We start from the raw sequence: 22286 nt of genomic DNA, 5'->3' as shown, positions 1-22286 counted from the left end.
CACTTACTTTTTGCCTTCCTAATAACATTTTTAAGCACCTTACATTACTGTTTGTAATGGGCTGCTGCATTTAGATTTTGACTGTTTCTAACGTTTTGATATAATTGCCACTTTGTTCTATAAGATATTCTTATCCCTATAGACAGCCACCCAGGCTGCCTGTTTGTGCTAGTACCCTGTTTTGAACGTTCCATCGGAAAGCAACTTTCAAAGAGAACGAGAAAAGTCTTTAGAAAAGCACTACATTTACCGTCTACTGTATCAGCGCTATAAACATCTTGCCACTCTTGTTCCTTGATAAGGTTTACAAAGGTCTCTGCAGCAACTGGATCAGCTTTCCTACACAGTTGATAACTATATTTAACATGTGTTGCAGCACAAAAATCTTTTAGAGTTATAATTTGTGCATCATGACCTGAAAGGCCATTCACCTTTTTGCTAACAGAATGCCCTTCTAGTAATGAGGAATGAACAAAAATGTTGTCTATGGTTGTTCTACTGTTCCCTTGCACTCTCGTTGGAAAGAACAAGGTTTGCATAAGATTATATGAATTAAGGAGGTCTACCGGCATCCGTTTCCTTGCAGAATCATTTATACAATTAATATTGAAGTCACCACATATAACTAACTTTTTGTATTTCCTATAAAGTGAACCGCCTCTGACTTTAGCAAAATGTTGTGAAATCGGCGTCTGGAGATCTATAAACAACAACAATCAGAAGTTTGGCTCCATTAAATTTAACCACACCTACACAACATTCAAACACCTTTTCAGTGAAGTACTTTGAAACATCAATTGACTCTAATGGGATGCCGTTTTCCACATACATGGCTACTCCCCCACACCGTAAACAGCTCCTAGAAAAGCTGCCAGCCAACCTGTATCCTGGTAAAGGAAGCCTCTGAATTACGTCCTTATTTAAGAAGGGTTCAGATATACCAATAATTTCTGAGTCAACATCTATAAGCAGTTCACTAACTTTATCTCTAATCCTTGTACATTTTGATGAAATATACTAATTCCGTCATTACTCGGATGCCTAAGTTTTGTCAAAAGTGGTTCTTTTGTCAGAGAGAATTCCCTTAACCAGGAATACCTATCAGCTGACTTCAATCTAAAAAAGGTGCAGCTCTAACACCCACTATTGCAAGAATTTTCCCGTGAGTGCTCCCACCACCCCCACCTATGCTGTCACTTTAATTTTCCTGTAGGCAGTATCTATCTTATCCCTAGTGATATGCGCCTCTACATCCTTACATTTGTCCTCTAGCCATCCATGCTTAGCCATTTGCGCTTCCTGTCGATCTCATTTTTGAGACGTTTGTATTTCTTTTTGCCTGCTTCATTTACTGCATTTTTGTAATTTCTCCTTTCATCAATTAAATTCAATATATCTTCTGTTACCCAAGGATTTCTACTAGCGCTCGTCTTTTTACCTACTTGATCCTCTGCTGCCTTCACTATTTCATGCCTCAAAGTTACCCATTCTTCTTCTACTGTATTACTTTCCCCCATTCCTGTCAATCGTTCCCTAATGCTCTTCCTGAAACACTCTAGAACTTCTGATTCTGTCAGTTCAACCAGGTCCCATCTTCTTAAATTCCCACCTTTTTCCAGTTTCTTCAGTTTTAATCTACAGTTCATAACCAATAGATTGTGGTCAGAGTCCACATTTTCCCCTGGAAATGTCTTACAATTTAATACCTGGTTCCTAAATCTCTGTCTTACCATTATATAATCTATCTAAAATCTTGCAATATCTCCAGGTCTCTTCCACGTTTACAACCTTCTTTCATGATTCTTGGACCAAGTGTTAGCTATGATTAAGTTATGCTCTGGACAAAAACCTAGCAGGCGGCTTCCTCTCATTTCTTACCCGCATTCCATATGCACCTACTACGCTTCCTTCTCTTCCTTTTTCTACTATCGAATTCCAGTCACCCATTACTAGTAAATTTTCATCTCCCTTCAATATCTGAATAATTTCTTTTATCTTATCACACATTTCATCAATTTCTTCGTCATCTGCGGACTACTTGTACTACTGTGGTGGACTTGGGCTTCGTGTCTATCTTGGCGACAATAACGCGTTCAATATGCTGCTTGTAGTAGCTAACCCGCAATCCTATTTTTCTTATTCATCATTAGACATACTCATGCGTTAGCTTCATATTAGACTTCCTAATACTTATATCTATATTCGATGCTAACAATGACGCCGGTGGATAGACTACCATGAAATAACTGACCGTCGAGAAAGTCACGAATATAACCGACAAGCTAATGGGCCCTTCGCAGGAAAAGGTTTTTCGCCGCAAAAAGCGGAAAACTGGAATCCATCAAATGAGTAAAAAATATATATTCACTGACAATCAATTAGTATACGTGCACAACGTACACCACAGTAGTCTGAGATTTCTCTATTACGTAATAGTTTTTGTCTTTGTATCTTGCAGCTTTAGTTATTTTTAATTAAAAGAGATTTTAAAAGGACCGAAAGAACAATTTGGACTACGCTACAGATCGTTCTGTTAGCACAGTCTTGACTTCATAATCACTTTCTTTGACTTTGGCAACTCTCAACCAAAATCTCCAACCTAACCGAGACAATGCGCTACGATACAGCCGAGATCATGACGAGAGAATGGGCTACATTACACTTGAAGTAATTTTATATAGATAAGGATCTCCATGACCTGTGTACGTCTAATATAAAAGATCTCCGAACCACTCTCCTCAAATAGATCGCAATCTTCACTTGACCCTTAACTGTTACTATTTCAGAATTAAAAACCGAATTCAAAGAAAACTTGGCTAACAATCACAAAACTAGAAAAATAAAAATAATAAAAGTGAGAACGTGAAACAGGTTAGCAATAACCATAAACAGGAGATTCTACAGGAAATAAAAGTGAGAAAGAAAATTATTAATATTATCGACCGTTTAGGAACTGTAGGCTACGAAAAGGATGAAATCATTTGTCGAGTAATTGGTGGAAGAGTTAGTGTGTTTTAAGATTAAATCCAAACAAGAATTAGATAAAAATATATCGAAGCTAGGCCTATATTACGAAAAATTGCTAAATCTCGAGACAAATTGTGTCCTGTATTAGATGAAGAGTTTGTGCCCGTAGTACGGATAAAACAGTATCTGCAGCATCAACAGAAACTTCGGACATGTGTTTCATATTTCATCCAAGCCTGTGGGCTATAAATACTTAAACAAAATACCACTACAGGGAAATTACCTACGAAGAAGTTCTTGGTAAAGAAACACAGGACACAAATACGTGTGTAGGCTTAATATGCACTACAACTGTGTTTAAAAATCGCTATACTAGCTTTGGACTAACGACGAGCGAATATCAATATAACCTGTACAGCCTGTACGCTTTCCAAAGCTGTTATCCATAAAAAAGCTAAACGGCGTATCGTGAACAAAATACAATTGAACACCGAAACAATGAAATTAGCTGACAATGGGCACTGATTTTAGTCAATGGGCACTGTTGAAAATTTGTGCCAGACTAGGATTAGCACCCGAGTCCCCTGGTTACTAGGGAGAGGCAATGATCACTGTGTCCGAATTACGCAGTGGGCAACCTAATTGCACCAACTGCCCGAGCATGCCGTTCATCAGATCCAAATTCCCAACTTCTCCATAGACTGCTAATGCAGTGCTCCTTGAACATTATCCTCCTCGCCTTAATTATACAGGATATGACAAAAAAAAAAAAAAAAAAAAAAACAGACACCGAATATATACAAACTTGGCCTTACGAACATTGCAGACACACGTCGCACTTCAAAGAATTGACCGTTGCATTGTTTACTATAGACCACGAATCAAGTAACGTAAAAAAATGCTCTGCGTCTATTGAGATCATGATTCAGAGTTAAAAAAAACTCTAATAAGTCGCCTACATATTACAGTTGCTGCCGAAAGAGGAGAACCACTATTTTCCCACAAACGGAAATATAGTTAAAATTACGCTTCTATTTCGGCTAATTTCGGCGCTTACTAAAAATTGTACTGAAAGTTACATAGTGGACTCTCCCCTCCCCCCACCAGAAACGTAGTTTTCGTGGCTGTTGTGCGACTTTTGTACACAGCTAGAGAAAATGTGTTAAATATGGCGCAGACGGAAACACTAGGCTACGCTACAGGGCAATCTGCTCGCACAACGTTTACTCGGCATTCATAATCGTTGGCATAAACAACTCTCAATCAAATTACCTCCTTACAACCTAACTTAGATCTCGGGCTACACTACCCATCGGCCTGTCATCACAACCAAAATTTCATTCAGGAGGGGGGATTTCCTGTATCTCTCTCTAGGCAAAACTGTCAGTTATTGTAGATTGATTGTCAGTCTCAACTATAAGATTTACTAATGATAAACACTTTCGAGACGGCTCATAATTTTAGAATAGTTCTCTTCGTCTTACTTGGCATAAATTGTTCGCTGGCGTCCCTACAGCTAGCTCCCTCAGTGTCTGCTTCTGCCATCGCACCACGCCAGTCTGTTGTTGTCTTAGCAGACCGAACGCACCGCACATCCGACACCTTCGGAACCACTCAATGGCCAGTTAGCAACTGAGCCGAGCACTGTTTACATCGTGGAAGGAAAACTATGCAAAGATGTACACTCAAATGGCACGACTGAGTAGCACACACACACAGTAATATCTGTGGAATGTCCATCGACACGCGTGGAACGAAATTCTTCTCGCGAACGTACAGCGTCTCCGAAAAAAATCTCGTGACTATATTCCGGCATTACGGCCAGGTTCTCATTCAAATGAGCAAAAAATGGTACATTTGGAAATTTTTTTGAGACAATGAAAATACATTCGAAGGATCTGTTTGGGAATTGCGAGTGATCATACTATGAGCTCTATTTTAGATTTTCAGTAAAAAAAAAATGGCGCCCGTAATTATGATTTGATCAAGGGCCTGCGAGTCTGAAGTAGGCAGAGTGCGTGCAGTGTGGCCCCTCAGATGTTACCTGAAATCAAAAATGGATAACATCAGTTGATACTACATTATTTCTCTGAAATTAAAAATGGATAACATCAGTCGATATTACATAAAATTTATGGGAGCGCATACCGAACCGCAATTAAACAACCTTAAATTTAACGATACGGTGCTAATTCGAACTTTGAGTTCGATTTTTGGGGTTTTTTTCACTCCTTATGCCCACACAAAAATTAGTTAATATTAACAAATGTCATATTATAGCTATAAGCTCCTAAGAAAAATGTTTACTTTTCGGGGTCCGAGGTAGAAGTTAAGAGGTTGAATCACTTTTAGTTTATGCTGCATGCCGTTCTGAGAAGAAAACGTTTCTCGAAAAAAAAAGTGTTCAAAGTTTAGGGAAAACTTTTAGTTATATTATTACTTCGATTTGCATGAACTGAGTGTTACATATATATTTTTAATGTCGCTGAACAGGATTATGTTTTGACCAATTTTTACCAAAAATGCGTTTTCGTTATTTACGTTTAGTCTGCAATTCAAGGAGTGCTTATGAGCCCTACCTCTAGCTCGAATTGTTCCTACATAGCAATTCCCTGTTCTTCTTGGCAGGAAAGGCCGATCTGTGTAACTTGGATATGCAGCACTCGTTATTCGTCAGTATTTTCGACGAGTATGTTTGCATGCATTCTGTAGTATGAATCGTTTTGAGCACGTGCGACACGGGACGAGCTTTCATCTACATCTACATGGATACTCTGCAAATCACATTTAAGTGCCTGGCAGAAGGTTCATCGAATTACCTTCTGAATTGATAATTAATTGAAAACCTCAGATGCCGACAGGTTTTGTTGATACAACCTCGATGGGGACAGCTGAAAATGTGTGCCCCGACCGGGACTCGAACCCGGGATCTCCTGCTTACATGGCAGACGCTCTATCCATCTGAGCCACCGAGGACACAGATAAACAGCGCGACTGCAGGGACTTAACCCTTGCACGCTTCCCGTGAGACCCACATTCCCAACTGTCCACAATCTACATACGTAATGTACGTAATAGGTATTTGCCCATCCACTCATTACTCGGGCACACTAAGGTGACGATTCCCGTAAGAGTTCGGGCAATCTTTGCGCATTCGCACAGACGAAGGTCAATGGCTGGGTGGCCTTTAACTACATATATGAAGATAGTAACTGTTCTCGAAGGAACAGATACCACAGATTACCGTGCAGCTTCTCTAGAATGAATGATAATTAATTGAAACCCTCAGCTGCCGACAGGTGTTGATATACCTCTATGGGGACAGCTGAAAATGTGTTCCCCGAGGTACATCAACACCTGTCGGCAGCTGAGCGTTTCAATTAATTATCATTTATTCTAGAGAAGCTGCACGGTCATCAGTGGTACCTGTTCTTTCGAGAACAGTTACTATCTTCATATACCTTCACAATTCTCTATTATTCCAATCTCGTATAGCGCGCGGAAAGAGCGAACACCTATATCTTTCCGTACGAGCTCTGACTTCCATTATTTTATCGAGGTGATCGTTTCTTCCCATGTAGGTCGGTGTCAACAAAATATTTTCGTATTCGGAGGAGAAAGTTGGTGATTGGAATTTCATCGCAAAGAAAAACGCCTTTGTTTTAATGATACCCATCCCAAATCCTCTATCATTTCAGTGACACTCTCTCCCATATTTGGCGATATAACGTTCTGCCCTTCTTTGAACTCCGACAGTCCTATCTGGTAAGGATCCCACACCGCGCAACAATATTCTAAAAGCGGACGGACAAGCGTAGTGTAGGCCTTCTTCCTGAGCAAGCGTTTCCGACTCAAGAGTGTCCCATGTCAACCGTCCGTCTGTGGTAAGCTCCTGTGGGACCAAACTGCTGAGGTCATCAGTCCCTAGCCGGCCGGTGTGACCGTGCAGTTCTAGGCGCTTCAGTCTGGAACCGTGTGACCGCTACGGTCGCAGGTTCGAATGTTGCCTCAGGTATGGATGTGTGTGGTGTCCTTAGGTTAGTTAGGTTTAAGCAATTCTAAGTTCTAGGGGACTGATGACCTCAGAAGTTAAGTCCCATAGTGCTCAGAGCCATTTGAACCATCAGTCTCTAAACATTCTGCGTGGTGTCTGCTTATTCTATATCGTGTCTCCCTACCACTTTCGCGCAACGACGCTCTGAGCGTGTTTTTTAGGGAATTGACTAGTTTGAACCTGGGACCTGTTGCTGGTAAGGAGACGCCAGACCACACATGACATGTAGAATGCAGAAGAGTTCAGTGAGACTAGCGATGATATAACCAAATACTTAATGATTTCAGCGTGAGCTCCACTGCACTCCCTGTAAAAGAATCTTAATACTAACTAAATTTAGTGGAAGGGGTTCAAGGCTTTCCTATTTTTAGTTAGCTGGTAAAATAACGTCGAAAAAGCAGTTACGTTTACCATTGGAAATTTTATTCTAATCACAAAACATTGTTTATAAATTGCACTATTGATAAAAGGAGATGTTTTAATACAGGATGGTAAAAACCAACAAAAATGTGAACGAATATTCCCTGAATGGGTTTCCAAGTTCTACAATGGATCGAAGGATGACCTATGCCATATCACATCTATAATGTAGGTTTAAATTAAGTTTCACAAGAGAGAAAACTATCAAAATGGTCTACAGTGACCCTCAATTATCTTTAATTACTTATCTAACTTGTCGTAAATTACAGTGGCTGAAGTGGCTTCTCAATAACTATATAACAGAAATACATCACGTTTCAGATTTTTACTTCAAGTGGCAAATGTGAACACCATGAGCTTTAATTGACGATCGACACTAGTATTACGCATAAAAGGGATGTAACAGATGAGACTTCTGCAGTTCTGAGAGAAGCTTTATGCGCTGTTATGCGGCATCGCGTGCGTTCATTATATTGTCGGTGTTCGTCAGGGGGTGGCGGGCAGCACAGCTCTGCTCACCTCGCTGTCTCGGAAGCAACTCTCCCCTAACTTCTCCTTACTGCAATTTACCGAAGTTGGTTTAAAAAAAAACTATCTGGCTGTGTTTTCATCTTACCAATCAGGGTCTCAATGTTAACCTTAAGCTCCGCCTACAAAAATTCTGTCTATCCAATGAGAAACATTATACTTTTCGTGGTGGAGCAATGTTTTTAAAGTTTGCAACGTAACAGACGCGAAAAAGTCTCACACTAAAACTTGCAGCTGGTGTGGTCCTTTTAGCGTTATCGTAAGATCTATACTGTTTTTCTGGAGGGCTCTATCTTTTAACATGGGCTGGGGGTTGGTCCTAATGTAACAGAGACGCGAAAAAGTCTCACACTAAAACTTGTGGGTGGTGTGATCGTAGCAGTTAGCTGGCGACGTGGGTGTCCGTACGTCCCTTATCGTAGGGCCTTCCAGCTTAATACGGTTCTGCTCTCGGCTTCTGTTCTCGTTTCTCCCCTCGGAACTGCGTCTGTCTCATGGTGGGAAGGTATGACATGCATTTAGGCATTCTTGTGTTAGTCTGTGATATTCCATTTGCTCACTCGTTACTCGTATTACATTGGTTAATTTAATGTCACGATTTATTCGGAGCTATGTGACATACTACTGGATTTGCTTATCATGTCAGGGTTTTCATGGAAGGTGTTGGATTTGCCTGACACCTTACAAGTCCCTATGCTTACACACTACTTACAGTAACGTATGCTAAGGACAACACACACACACACACACACACACACACACACACACACACACAACCATGCCCGAAGGAGGACTCGAACCTCCAACGGGGGGAGCTGCGTGAACCGTGACAAGGCGTTTGAGACAGCGCAGCTACCCCGGGCGGCTCATGGCAGCCGTGACACTGCTTCAAACAATGGGCTGTAGAAACTTTTGTAACGCAAGGATTAAAAAAAACCTTTCCGTTCCAAGAGTCTAGACAAGTACACCCTTAAAGAAATGCAATTACAAAGAAATTGAATTTTTGAACGTTTTCAATCAGAACCTGTCTGTAAGGAACACCGTTGATCAAATGTCACAGGGATTATGTACTCAGGTTTCACATGTGGGTTAACAGTTTCTAATCAATATATGGAAAGAGCAGGGCTTAAAACTTTGAAGCGTTAAATTTCAAGGGCCGTTCTCTTGTTTGCAAATTGTTTCACAGCGGAAATTTCTCTCGTTTTTTCTTTTTGCTATAGGAAAGGGAAGATAGCAATGGGAGGAGGGGGGGCGAGAGGGGAGGGGGAGGAATCTTGCGTCTCCCACCTTGGAATCTTCAATACATAATTTTTATTCATTACGAGATTCTCAGCCACTTGTAGAAGTGGTTTCCCTTGATTCTGCAAAACTTTCCCTTTAGCCAATCGTAGAAACTATAGGATTTGGTTCCTGCTGCATGACATGTCTCAGAACTTAAACTGACCAACTCATTTGCATAAAGAGCTAGTTTATCATCCGCTTCTTTACTTGCGTAGACTGTATGGCCTGCAAAGAATTTTTTTTCTTTAATCGTTTTTTATGTCTTTTGTAAATTGCAACACTTTCTTAACCTTTCACGCTAATTAACGCCATTGAAGCATGGTCTTTTACTGAATGTTCTTATGACCAAAAAGCAATGCCGATAGCTGCAGTCCAAGGTTTTTGTTAATCAAGCCGTTTGTAGTCTTGTGGTGATATCTCCGTAGAATCTTTCATTCCCTAACGCATATTTCTTTATATCTAATTGAGAAGTGAAATACCGGTTTTCATAGATGCAGACTTAAAATATTTTAATATAACGCAATAAATATTTCATTAAAATTTTTCATCCCCTTAGGATTGAAGTTCCAAAACCAGTGCAACATTGAAAAATTCTGACAGAGGAGCCAAATACGAATTCTGAGATATATTTAGTAATGCTTTCACAATGAAACATTTTCAGAAACATCTCACACCTTTTAGGGGTTGAATTTTCAAAAACAATTAAACATGTATTCTTCTATTTAGAACTGAGGAGCCAAATTCAAATCTTCATCGATTTAGTTCTAAAAATGCTTTCATAGTGAAATATTTCATAAAACTTTTCGTCCCCTATTTCACTCTATTGGTGAGTTAAATTTCCAAAAACAACGAAACACTTTTTTTTTACATCCAACCGAGAATTCAAATCCAATTTTCATAGATGCAGCTTTAAAAATGCTTTAGAAGCTCTTTAATAATGATTTATTTTCAAAAAACCTTCAGTAATTATTTTATTCCCCTAATGGAAGAATTTCGGAAAATGCTTAAAACCTGTTTTTTTTTGTTTCTGACAAAGAAACCAAATGCCGTTTTTCGTAGTTTTGTAGTTCTAGCTTCAATAGGGACATATTTTAAAAAACCCTTTCAACCCATATTTCACCCCCTTAGGAGTGGAATTTCGGACAATCTCTTCTTGAATGATGCATACAGCGTAAGATTTACACCTTCATCAAATTTCAAGTTCGTATACTTTGCAGGTTGGGCTAGAAGGCGATGAGTCAGTGAATATGTGTGCCCTTATTGCACCTCATGGGAGGTTGTAGTTCCAAAAACAGTGAAACACGTATTTTTCAATAACACAATTTTCATAGATTTAGCTTTAAAAATTCTTTCACACTGAATTATTTTCATAAAACATTTCATCCTATATTCCACCCCTTTAATGGGTTGAATGTATCAAAAACAGAGAGACATTTTTTTTTTACTTCAACCGAAAAGCCAAATTCAGGTTTCGATATATTTAGCTTTAAAAATGCTTTCATAATTAAATATTTCATGAAACATTTCATCCTCTATGAAATGAGTTATGGTAGTGACACACCAAAATCACAATAGTAATCTGTTGTAGTTGCTACATATTTTATTACAGTCGAAAGCATTATAAAATCACAATCACAATAATACAGGAGACTGCCTTGTAAGGCCAGATCAGTTGGAAAAATAATAAATAAATTTCTTTACACGGAACAAGACCCGTAAAACTTGAAATTTGGATATGACTAGGCAAATATACTTAGTTAGCTTTACTTAAATAGTACAAATGTCCATAGAATTCCCAGCAGAACTCTCATTACTTCCAATCAGCTAAGAAACAGATTAAGCGTAAGAACACAGATTTTTTAACGTTTGGCTAGCCAACATTCCTAAACAAAACTATATACAAATGACTAAAACAATTAAGGAAGTGCTTTAATTTTGACCAAACCGATCTTCAAACTTGCTTACTTAGTTCATTAATCAACAATATTCTTAGAATGATTACAACTAGAACATGATCATATGACAATACCCCTAAAATGAGGTTGCTTCAAAATTTCGTGTGAATTGGCGATAGACATGAGCAGACAAAGGATTCAGATCAATATGAGAGATCCACAAGACAGGGAATGACATAGAAATATACTCAACTTTGAAATGCAACTGAATTTCGGATGCTATAATCCTCCACCAGAAAGATGGAATCAGGCAAAAGTTACAACATAACCCAAGAAGTAAAGGAGAGGACATGGCCTTAAATATCTCTCTGCCCCCGTGGTGCTCTGCTTCCAGTATGCACGCGGCGACCGCTGCCAATTATCTCTAACACAACAGACATCAACGGCAGACAATATTCTGAGATATAAACTACACAACTTTATCTGGAGAACAGGTGAGCAGTACAACTGAACTGAAACAAATGAGCCTCCGCGAGTTTTTTGGCCAGTGCCAGAACTTAATCTTTGATTAATAAGTTCGCTAAAAATCATGCCGAAGTTAAGATGACAAGATTTATCTCCGGGTTCGGCATATTAGGGGCAGTGACAATGAAGTGGCCGACGCTCTCAAGGCAAGGGCCACGTGGAGACGGATCTTGGGGGGAATTTCCTTCTCTCCGAGACACCCGATTTCTTCTGCGACTTAGCTGACAAACAGGATGAGGATCCTAGGTGGGGACCGATTCGGAAGCAGTTGGCGGATGGCGAGGTCGTTACTGGCTATTGCCTTCGTGGGGGCCTCTTGTGTAAAGGGGGAGACAGCCATGGTGAAGTCAAGGTCTGTACTCCACAGGAACTAGTTCGCATGGTACTCGTGATTCGGCGGTCGGGGGTCATTTGGGGTTCTACAAGACCTACACCCAGAAGAGGAAGGCGTCCTACCCCAGTGGAAGTTAGTGACGAGGTCGCCATTGCTGCACTGACTATGCAGCATGTGCCCCGTGTAGAGCTCGTGCAGTGACACGATAATCATCCATCCCGTGGTCAACACCACAGATATTCTGTGATTTACTTTACTCTGATACCCGTACAACATCCACACAGTGCAGCAAGTGAAACCTCACTATGCGCAGCAACATTATGAATTCGCTCTTCGGTTTCTGGCGCGGATCGAAGTTGGTGACTTATAGCTGGGTAATATTCTGTACAGTGAAGAGGCTGATTTTACACTACAGGGTGCAGTGAATAGACAGACCTGCCGAATTTGGGGTACTGTTAAATCGCGTGTTGTGCATGAAGAGCCGTTGCACTGACCCTATGTGATGGTGTGAGGTGGATTCACAAGCATCTTTATTCTCCATCCGTTCTTCTTTGAAGACAATTCACCATAAAGACCTGTCAGGTGTACTGTGACGTCTGCACGTTATCGAGACCTCTCTGTACAGCACGTGATTCCGCTTTGGACTTTATGTTATGTACACGACCAGTAACGCTCTTGTCCTTGTGCTTCCTTTGCACTTGGATTTCTAAAGATGGAAGTAACTCCAAAACGTGTCATGCATACTTTGCATTTGATCTGGTGACCTCGCTATTTGGTCCTCTCTTCCCAAATCGACCAATCATACTTTGTAACAACCAATAAAGTCATTCTTCACCTGCTGTGTGGGATTTTATGCTATCTGATCAGCAGACCTAAGCATATTAATAGAACTAGTATCGCCTGTGGTCAAAATTCGACCAATTGCGTCAATGATTCTCATATGCGATGGATAGTGTCATGTATCTTAAAGTGAAATTTTAGCTGCAGAACTGATCCCTGGCAAATGCTGCGTTGTAGCTACGTGTGTCTATGAAACAGTTCTTTAATTTCTCTTTAATTATTCAAGCATTTAAAGGGAGTCTTTGATACACTACGTTGACAAATTAATTTTACCCTTATGACAACACAATGTGAATGCCATTGTATCGTATAAGGTCATCTCAGACGCGAAATGATGTGCAATACCATATCTGCGTTGTAAATTCATCAAAGCGCAATTACAGTTCTCAAAATTATTTGTAATTATGTTCCATGCACATTTAATTGTATCTTTTAGAACGACAATAGAATTATCGTTATGACATCTGCATTATTACTATTACTTTCTCTACGCAAAAATTGTGTGTCTCTAGCTCCTCGTCTTTCAGCCCGACCCCTTAATGTTCTTTTTTGAGGCACAGCCTAAAACAAGTACAGTTTCGTTACAATACAGAACGTCGTAGCTACTCAAAATGCAGATACTGAAAATTAGGAACACACTACATTTGGTGGTGACGGCGGAAAATGAACACAGAGTTAGTTCCGTTTTCTCTTTGACCAAAGTAAGTGAAACAACGACGTTAATAAACAACGTTTGTTGTCCCCGACAGCTTCGTTACTACGTTTCGTTTTCCACTGTTGACAACTTCAACGTCATAGTAGTTTCGGTCCTGGAAGTTGGTAGCAGTGTCAGAGACAAAGGAAAAGTTTTCACATGTGTGTGCTTCTATTTACCTATCCTAACGGTTATGGACACACATGATGGTTTCCTTTTGTTCACTTCTACGGCGAAGTTCCTTATCCGTTATGCAAGTTTGATTTGTCATATTGTATAATTAATTTTAAGAATCGGTACTTCAGTTTTCGATAAACAGATGCGTTATCATTATGAATGTTCACATTGCTATTACTTTCTCGACGCAAAAACTGTGTCTGCCTAGCTCTGCGTCTTTCACTCTGACCCGTTAGCATTCTCCTTCTAGGCATACACTAAAACAAATGTGGTTTCCGCATACTAAGGGAAATCGGAAGTCTTACATATTCAAAGTGAAGAAATTACAAATTCGGAACTTACTTCAAAGTTTCTGATAATGGCAGCAAACTATCACGTAATTACTTTTACACAAAACTAAGCGAAATAACGACGCCAGTATACAACGCCATTTACAGACATCATCATTGACTTAGCAGTTGCCGCATTTTACATGCCAGATATGCATGTTGTACTGCAAATCCATGTAAGCACGAAAGTCCCTAAAATACGATCTCACGAAATGTTGTCACTTTCATGTGTCAATTCTACTGTAGCACTTGATCTGTGCGCTAGTCAGAGGTTGGCAGCTCTACAGTTTTCAATTTTCAGGCATTGGAGATTTTAATGCGTGATAGAGAATGAAAGATTAGTGTTACGAATGTGAAAGCTTCTATTTCCTTTTACGACTCTTAATGGCTAAATACAGAGATTAATTTTTCTTAGCACACATCTATGGCAAAGTATCTTTCGAATCACATAAGGATCATTGTCCTCGTTGTACGATTAATATACAAAATCTGTACTTAACTTTTCTTGTTCACGTATTAAAATTATGATTTGACTTTTGTTACATCTTTGTTACTGACCATTCACCCTCGAAAACACTGTACACAGCTTACAGCGGGCTGGAACGTGCATGGTCAACTCTTGTCCCTATTGTCGTATCTGCAAGCTACCGATCATCTTCCACGGATTAATGTGGAGATTACAAAGTCGCACTCGAAACGTAATCTGCATCCAGCTATATTTTTAACGCTTCAGGGCCGTTTACCCGAGCTAAAAGTCAGGCGATATTTGTACCTAATCCCTGAAGGAACATGACGTTTCTTGTTTATTTATAGATTTATAATCTGAGACGTAATCAACTGCAAGCAAGCCCCACTGACTGACGCAAATGCCCCTTTCCAGACAATATACCAAGATTAAATCTATAAGTTTTAGTTTTGTTTGCCGATATGAAACTTACTGACTGACGTAATTCAACATTTTAGTAGAAAACAGCCGTCTGAAAGAAAGAATTCTGTGGGAGATGAAAACACATTAAGGCGCATTGAAACGAAAGCGAGACAGTTGGGAAAAAGTAAGGAAATAATAATTATTATTATTTCAAAAATGATCACCATAATTGTTATTACGTTTATACAAGTATGCGACAAGTCGGTAATGCCTTAATGGAAAAAATGTTTGCGGTGCCTACAGAACCATTACGATACTCAAGCGTGCGCCTCCTCGTCCGAAACAAATTGACGGCAACGAATATCTTTCCACTCTAAAAATATGGACGTCGCACGTGGGAGATTGCGAGCGTATGCAGGATCTGTAAGCGCTCTTCCCAGCGAAATTTCTGCAGCATAGTACTGTAAGTAGGCTGTTTATGTTTTCTTATTAATCGTATGAAAATCACTGGCTGTGCTGTGTGCAGTCTGTGGCTAGTTTGCATTGTTGTCTGCCATTGTAGTGTTGCGCAGCTGGATGTTAACAGCGCGCAGCGTGGCGCAGTTGGAGGTGAGCCGCCAGCAGTGGTGGATGTGGGGAGAGAAATGGCAGAGTTTTGAAATCTGTAAGACTGGATGTCATGAACTGCTATATATATTATGAGTATTAAGGTAAATACATTGTTTGTTCTCTATTAAAATCTTTCATTTGCTAACTATGCCTATCAGTAGATAGTGCCTTCCGTAATTTAAATCTTTTATTTAGCTGGCAGTAGCGGCGCTCGCTGTATTGCAGTAGTTCGAGTAACGAAGATTTTTGTAAGGTAAGTGATTTGTGAAACGTATAGGTTAATGTTAGTCAGGGCCATTCTTTTGTACGGATTTTTGAAAGTCAGATTGCATTGCGTTAAAAAAATTATTATGTGTCAGTTTAAGGACAGTCATGTATAATGTTTCTAATTGGACGTTTCATATGGCGCGCCTCCCAGGATACCTCACTCGAATCTTCTGATTTTTTTTTTTTTTGTAGTTTGTGTAATTAGTGTAGCTATTGTTTATTGCTAGCGCGTAATTGTAGAGAGAATCTCCTTTGTAGTTGCAGTCTTTATTGTTGTTGTGGCATGCATGTAGATTTGCACCAAGTATTTCGCAGCTGCGCTTGCAATTGACTAGATATTATTTTCAGTGCTATGTTAATGTGTTTTCTTATTTTGTTCTTCAAATTGTGCTTTTCTGTGTTGTCGTGTGAAATATTGTGACAATAATGGCGTGTGGAAAGCGTAATACTAGGCTCCAAAGTAAACTGAGAAATGACAGTGAAGACGAAAGCAGTGTGTTAGCGCCACCGTGTAATGAATGAAGTAATGTTCAAACTAGTGATTTGGTAATTGTGCATAGGGAAATGGAGCGGGCGGCAAGTAATGGCATAGACAGTGAAACAATTAGTGAACAGGGATGCATTATCGATCGATCGGTCGGCAATAGCTCGCCTCAGGAATCCGAAATGACAGGACACAATCTCAAAAATACTGTAGATTCAGGTTTTGAGTCCTCACCGTTTTCTCAAATAAGTCAAGACACATTTTCTGCTTGTTGAAATGTGAATGTTGCCGGTGCAAATTCACTGCCAAAAAGCTCTGAGGAACATGTTTCAGATACCAGTGCATTGTTATTACAATTAATACAACAAATGGGACAAACACAGCAAAAGCTTCAAAAGTTAGACGCAATGGAACAACACCAGAGACAAACACAGCAACAGTTAGACACAATGGAACAAAATCTTCCGAAGTTAGACACCACACTTGAACAAACACGTGAATATTTAACTACTGAGTTACATAACATTGAATCGAAATGTCAAAAAGTCTGTGATGACGTAAAAACACAAATTTGTGAGCATTTCCAACCTATTTTTTCGCGTCATGAAAATGCATTACAGAATCACGAAGCAGCCATAAAAGAACTGCAAACTATTGTTCATGAAAATCACGACACCTTGCAAGCTAAAATTGGCTCAGTTGCATCTACCGATTCGGTTACGCAACTTGCAAAAACTCAGGAAAATTTAAAGGACACAGTAGATACGATTTCAACACAAATGGACACTCTGAAACTTGGTTCAGAAAAACACACAGAAGAAATAATTTCACTATCGGATAAAATAGCCGAACTTTCAGATCAGTTCACTAACTTATCTACAAAGGTAGATGATGATCTGAATGACAAAACCTGTAGCCATCACTGACACAGAAGAGTATGAACAAATTAAGAAATTCAAACAAAATCAAATCAATACACAGTACAAAACAGAAATCCGGGAAGTACAAGATCAGTTGGCACAAGTAATACAAGAATTACATATTTCAGAGGAAACTCGCGCTCCAGTACGGGAAGAGGGACATAGAAATACGGAACAACCACAAAATAATAACACAGCACATTTCGGAAATTATGAAAGAAATTGGCGAGGTGCACCGAATTTTGAAATGGAACCGCCGAAACGACGTAACAATGACCGATATGCGACTCGCCGACATGATGATTTTGACTATAAGCTGTTCATTACTACATGTAAATTTAAAACATTTAAGAATTCTGACAACGACATTCACGCACAAGCGTGGCTCCATCAATTCTCTCATTGTTTTCCTCCCAACTGGTCATTAGAGCACAGATTAGAATTTATGTGTGGCTATTTAGAGAATGAATCAGCTGAAAGAATGCGATCGGTCATTCACGATTGTCACAGTGAAGGAGAATTATACCATGCCTTCCTCTCAGCATATTGGTCTCAAGCTACACAAGACCGAGTAAAACATAGCATCATGATGATGAAACACTTTGAACAATCTGAATTTTCCAGTCTTGTCAAATATTTTGAAGACATGTTGCATAAGAATTAATATCTTTCAAACCCATACAGCCCTTCAGAACTCATCCGCATTTGCTTAATGAAATTGCCTGAACATTTAAGAAATATTATTTTGGCAGGACGTTGCAAAGACGACATTGAAGCTTTTCAGGGACTCTTACAAGAATTATAAATTGACACAGACAGTCGTGGGTTGCGAAAACAGGAAAACATTCACTACAGGTCACATCCGTCACAATTCCGTGACGACAGAAACAATAACTGGACACGACAAGTCTATTCTTACAACGCACATCGTGACCAAAACAGACACCACCCATATGACAACCACTGGCAGAGTAATAATAGTTACAGAGAAAGATCGCATTTCTGTAGTAATGAATATGACAGAGATTATCATCCAACAGACAATATGCGAACAAAAACAATTATTATCAAAGGAGACAGTATAACTTCAGACGCAACAGTTCAGCGTGCAGTTACGGTTCTGGGCGAAATTCTCCACCACATGACCGACAAACAAGAAACTATGTAAACTACCGACAAAACGACAGACCTGAATTCCATCAGAACTGGCGGGATTCAAACAGAGCAGGGCACTCTCGACAAGGTGAATTTGTAGAAGTTAGGTCTCCTAATCCCAATAACGACGCACGCCAACAAACAGACAGACAATGACTCGCACCGCAGGCAGACACGTGCGCGGGCTGGCTCAGGGAAAAATTACATAGACGCTAACCTTGAGATAAATTTTAGCATTCTTTACCGATGTACCATATACCACATGATAACTCCACTGAAGCTGAAACTCTGCGTACTAGGAAGAGTAAAGGCTTACACCACATTTCACATGTAAAACCGTTTATTGAAAGATAATCTGCTTTTTAACTTTGTCTTTGCCATAAAACTTTTCACTTCACATTTCTAGTATGCATTGTGAGACTTAGAAACTGTTACCATGCAACAATGTTTGAAGTTAAATATCCAATCAAGAACCAAGAGAACTTATTTAAACAAATTACGAATGCATTGTTATAGTGAACAGACATCACAGTGTTATTGTGTGTGTACATTGTTGCTTGTTAGTTGCACGATTACCTAATGACTATAATGCTTACATACTTGTACTGGTACTGGTACTGCTAATGAGATTTTAATGCTATATTTTGGTTTACTTGAAAATACATTCTGGGTTTAAAGTACTTTCTGTGAGATACCTGATGAGACAGTGGATAGTTTATGTGACAGCTACACGATTTTATCACGACGCTACTAATGAGTGACAATTTACAATGTTGCTTTTACAGTGTTTCTGTTTTATATCTGCACAGTTTTTCTGTATTATTCTGGAAAGTAAAACATGTTTTAGTAGTAACTTTTGTGGTATAACTACAATGAGACTGCCTTTTCTGTAGCACAACAATATGTTACAGCACAGTACTTTCTTCATCACGGCAATAAGCGTAATAACTAAGATATCTATATGCAAAGCATTTCACTTTTGTTTATCATTAAGTAAGTACATTGGCTTCTGCAGAACTTAGCTTTCGGAAGACAATAACTACAACACTTCCACAGAGATTATCTTACAACAAGAGCACAGTTTAGTGCTGCAGGACACGTATCTGAGTGATTAATTTTGTACTTAAAACATTTATTTTTAAAGATATTTGAAGTACAATGATACAAAGGTTATCCGTGATACATTTCATTCCATCGCTGTAATCTGTGACACCTGAGGGTATTATTCATTAATCCTCAGGGGGATACACACTTACTTTGTGTACCACGTGTTTGGCAAGCAAAGGGAGCCCTAGCTAATATGGAATTTGCTTATACAACTTTACACATCTGTACCATATTTCTCTAACACACAAATTACACAGCTATCTGATCATTTAACTGAGAGATAAACATTTTTTTACTACATCAGTGACACATGTTTACGCAATTACACAGTTGGGTAACTTCACACTTATGAAATTGTATTTTGTCTGTACTTTGTGAACTGTTCATATTTTTTCGGAACCATTGTGATACTATGAGAGCTTTGAATGATGTATTTGGTAAGGGAGCATTATTTTAAAGTACGTTTGAGGTAGATGACACTATTGAAATAAGCAGAGAATTTTTTTTAGCTTTTGACATTATTGCAGAAAGCTACGACGTTTTTGAGATTTGACTGAGGTGTTATGATGTTATTTTTACGACGACGATGTGTATTATGCTGTTGAGCTATGTTTATGATCAATAAGATGATGCTACCATAAATGAGGAATTTGATTATGCTACGTATTTATTTTGATGAAATTTTGAAGAAGTGTCAACGAATACGTATATGAATAATGAGTAGCGGTTAGGGACTCTGATTTGTGGAAAAGGATGTTGGAAACCAAGAATCGTACTTTAAGAGTTATGAAATGTGTGTAAATGCGTGAATGTATCACAATGCCGACGAAAACTTTTTGAACACTGTTATATTCAAAGGATTTTGTTTCTACACATTTGCAACGCAAATTATCGACCTGTGAAATTTTTTATATGAGACTGTCACTGTAATGCAAACTGGTGTCATAAATATTTCAGTAAGAAAGTTAAGTGACCGCCTTCACGTAATGAGTCGTGGGCACCCAACTGTGCGACAGTCGCCTGGAAAAAAGCCATTAGTGTGTGCCTTTCAGAGGCACAGGTGGGGAAAAAAAGAGGCCGTTATTCTCACTATTGACATTTATTTGTAGAAAGCATCGCAAATTCGACACGCTCATTACTTGGAAACATGATTTCTCGTACTTTGTGCTACTTACTGATATGCTTATGAATTGATGGGAAATATTCTTACATCTGACACAATCTGATTATGACAAGTGTCTTTCTACGAGAATTGAGAGAATTTCTACTGACTTATGAAATGCCACATAGCTGTTGAATGATGTTTTTATGCTTTGGTTTGCGTAATTGCTTATTTCATTTGGTATCTGCTGTACAGCAGCTGTGTTGCAGCATTGGTTTTATAAAATAAACTTACATGCATTTGCTAATGTGAACACTTTCTGTCAACAGATCTATTAAATAATTATTTTATGATCCACATTCTTCGAGAAAGGAGCACTTGGAAAGGAAAGAATAATAAGAAGGGATTAATAACAGTAAATGCATACATAATTTTCTTCTCAACTACTTGGTACTTTTTTTGTTAGATTAACTTGTTGTGGTGCACAACTTTCATTACATAGACATTAATATGTGAATAGACATTTCCCTTATCTGCATTGCTGTCTTTAGTGTAATATTTTTCTGCTTGAGCTTTGTCATGTTTAGGTATAAGTTATTGCATTTGCTGCTGCTGCTTGCCAGGGGTAGTGTTACTAAAATTGACTTTGTATTACTCTGTATATGAATTTTCCTTTTGGTACATAGTGTACATGTGTTAATTTTGATGTTAATTTTCATCAGCGTCCATTTGAGTAATTCACATATCACTCTCATATTTGTTTTACAATAGAGTATTGACTCCATGTTTATTAAACAGGTGATGATAAGGCAAATTTATTTACATGGCTCCATTTCTGTTCTCCAGGTATTTCAAAAATTCCATTAACATCATATGTGAGTTCGTCCCACAGATAACTTTTTGATCTTCTTGTTCCTCTACATGTGTATCTTGATGTTTGTCAATTGGGTGAATTATGGACCGACATTTGGTAAGTGATAATTAAATTTTGGACATTTTGAACTTCTACTATAATAGACAGCATTTGTGATTACAGTGGAGGTTTTGTTAAAGTCGTCTTGGTTTTCACTTTCGGAGCATTAGAATAAATTTATAGCTTGTGATTTGATAGATGACTAAACACAACCTTTCCTTTTTCAGGTTTCACAGCAGGCCCTGCGTGTGCTCCATCAGTGTTAATCACTTTCATCAATATGGTATTGTTCAAAGGTAGTGTTCCTCCCAAAGGTTGTGATGAGTTCATGTGTAGTGGACAGGCGAGCAAGAGTGGAAAAACGTTTCATCGAATTTGTTTGGTTTCACTCTACATTATCTTCAGTCTTACCTCAAATAGAATTAATCTGTGTTTTCAAACAAGCCCTGGAAATTAATTTCACCAGTTTCGCATTTTTCCGTTCCTTTTAGTATATGCAATTTTTTCTTTCTTCTGTATTACAGAAAGGCTTGCAGAGGTTCTTTGTTGTTCTTGCTCTACTGTGTGTTGCTTGGATGCTTCTTGCAAAAACCCATTGTTTTGATAATGAGGCACTGCAAAGCCCACCAAACGGTAAGTAATAATCTGTACCCCTGCAATGTTTTGAGACATTTGACACATTTGAGGGCAAATATCTCGCAGGAGATGATACTGTGTTGAGTCAGTTTGCTCTTTCATTTAACAGACAATCTTCTGACCTTCCCCAGCTTTCAAGCCATCTCGTACCTGCAGAGAACGGCATGGATGCGGAGGTGGG

General features: G+C 38.9%; 1 non-coding gene across 1 annotated transcript; it reads right to left on the bottom strand.

The window, feature by feature from the left end:
* Positions 1–5869: 5869 nt before the first annotated feature.
* On the bottom strand, positions 5870–5943 carry Trnat-ugu. The gene has a single exon. It is a non-coding gene; the product is annotated as a tRNA-Thr (tRNA).
* Between the last annotated feature and the right edge of the window lie 16343 nt (positions 5944–22286).

This window comes from Schistocerca piceifrons, chromosome 8, assembly GCF_021461385.2.
Source record: "Schistocerca piceifrons isolate TAMUIC-IGC-003096 chromosome 8, iqSchPice1.1, whole genome shotgun sequence".
Classification (NCBI taxonomy): Eukaryota; Metazoa; Arthropoda; class Insecta; order Orthoptera; family Acrididae; genus Schistocerca; species Schistocerca piceifrons.
The sequence above is the reverse complement of the archived record's forward strand: the minus strand, read 5'-3'. Positions and strand labels throughout refer to the sequence as shown.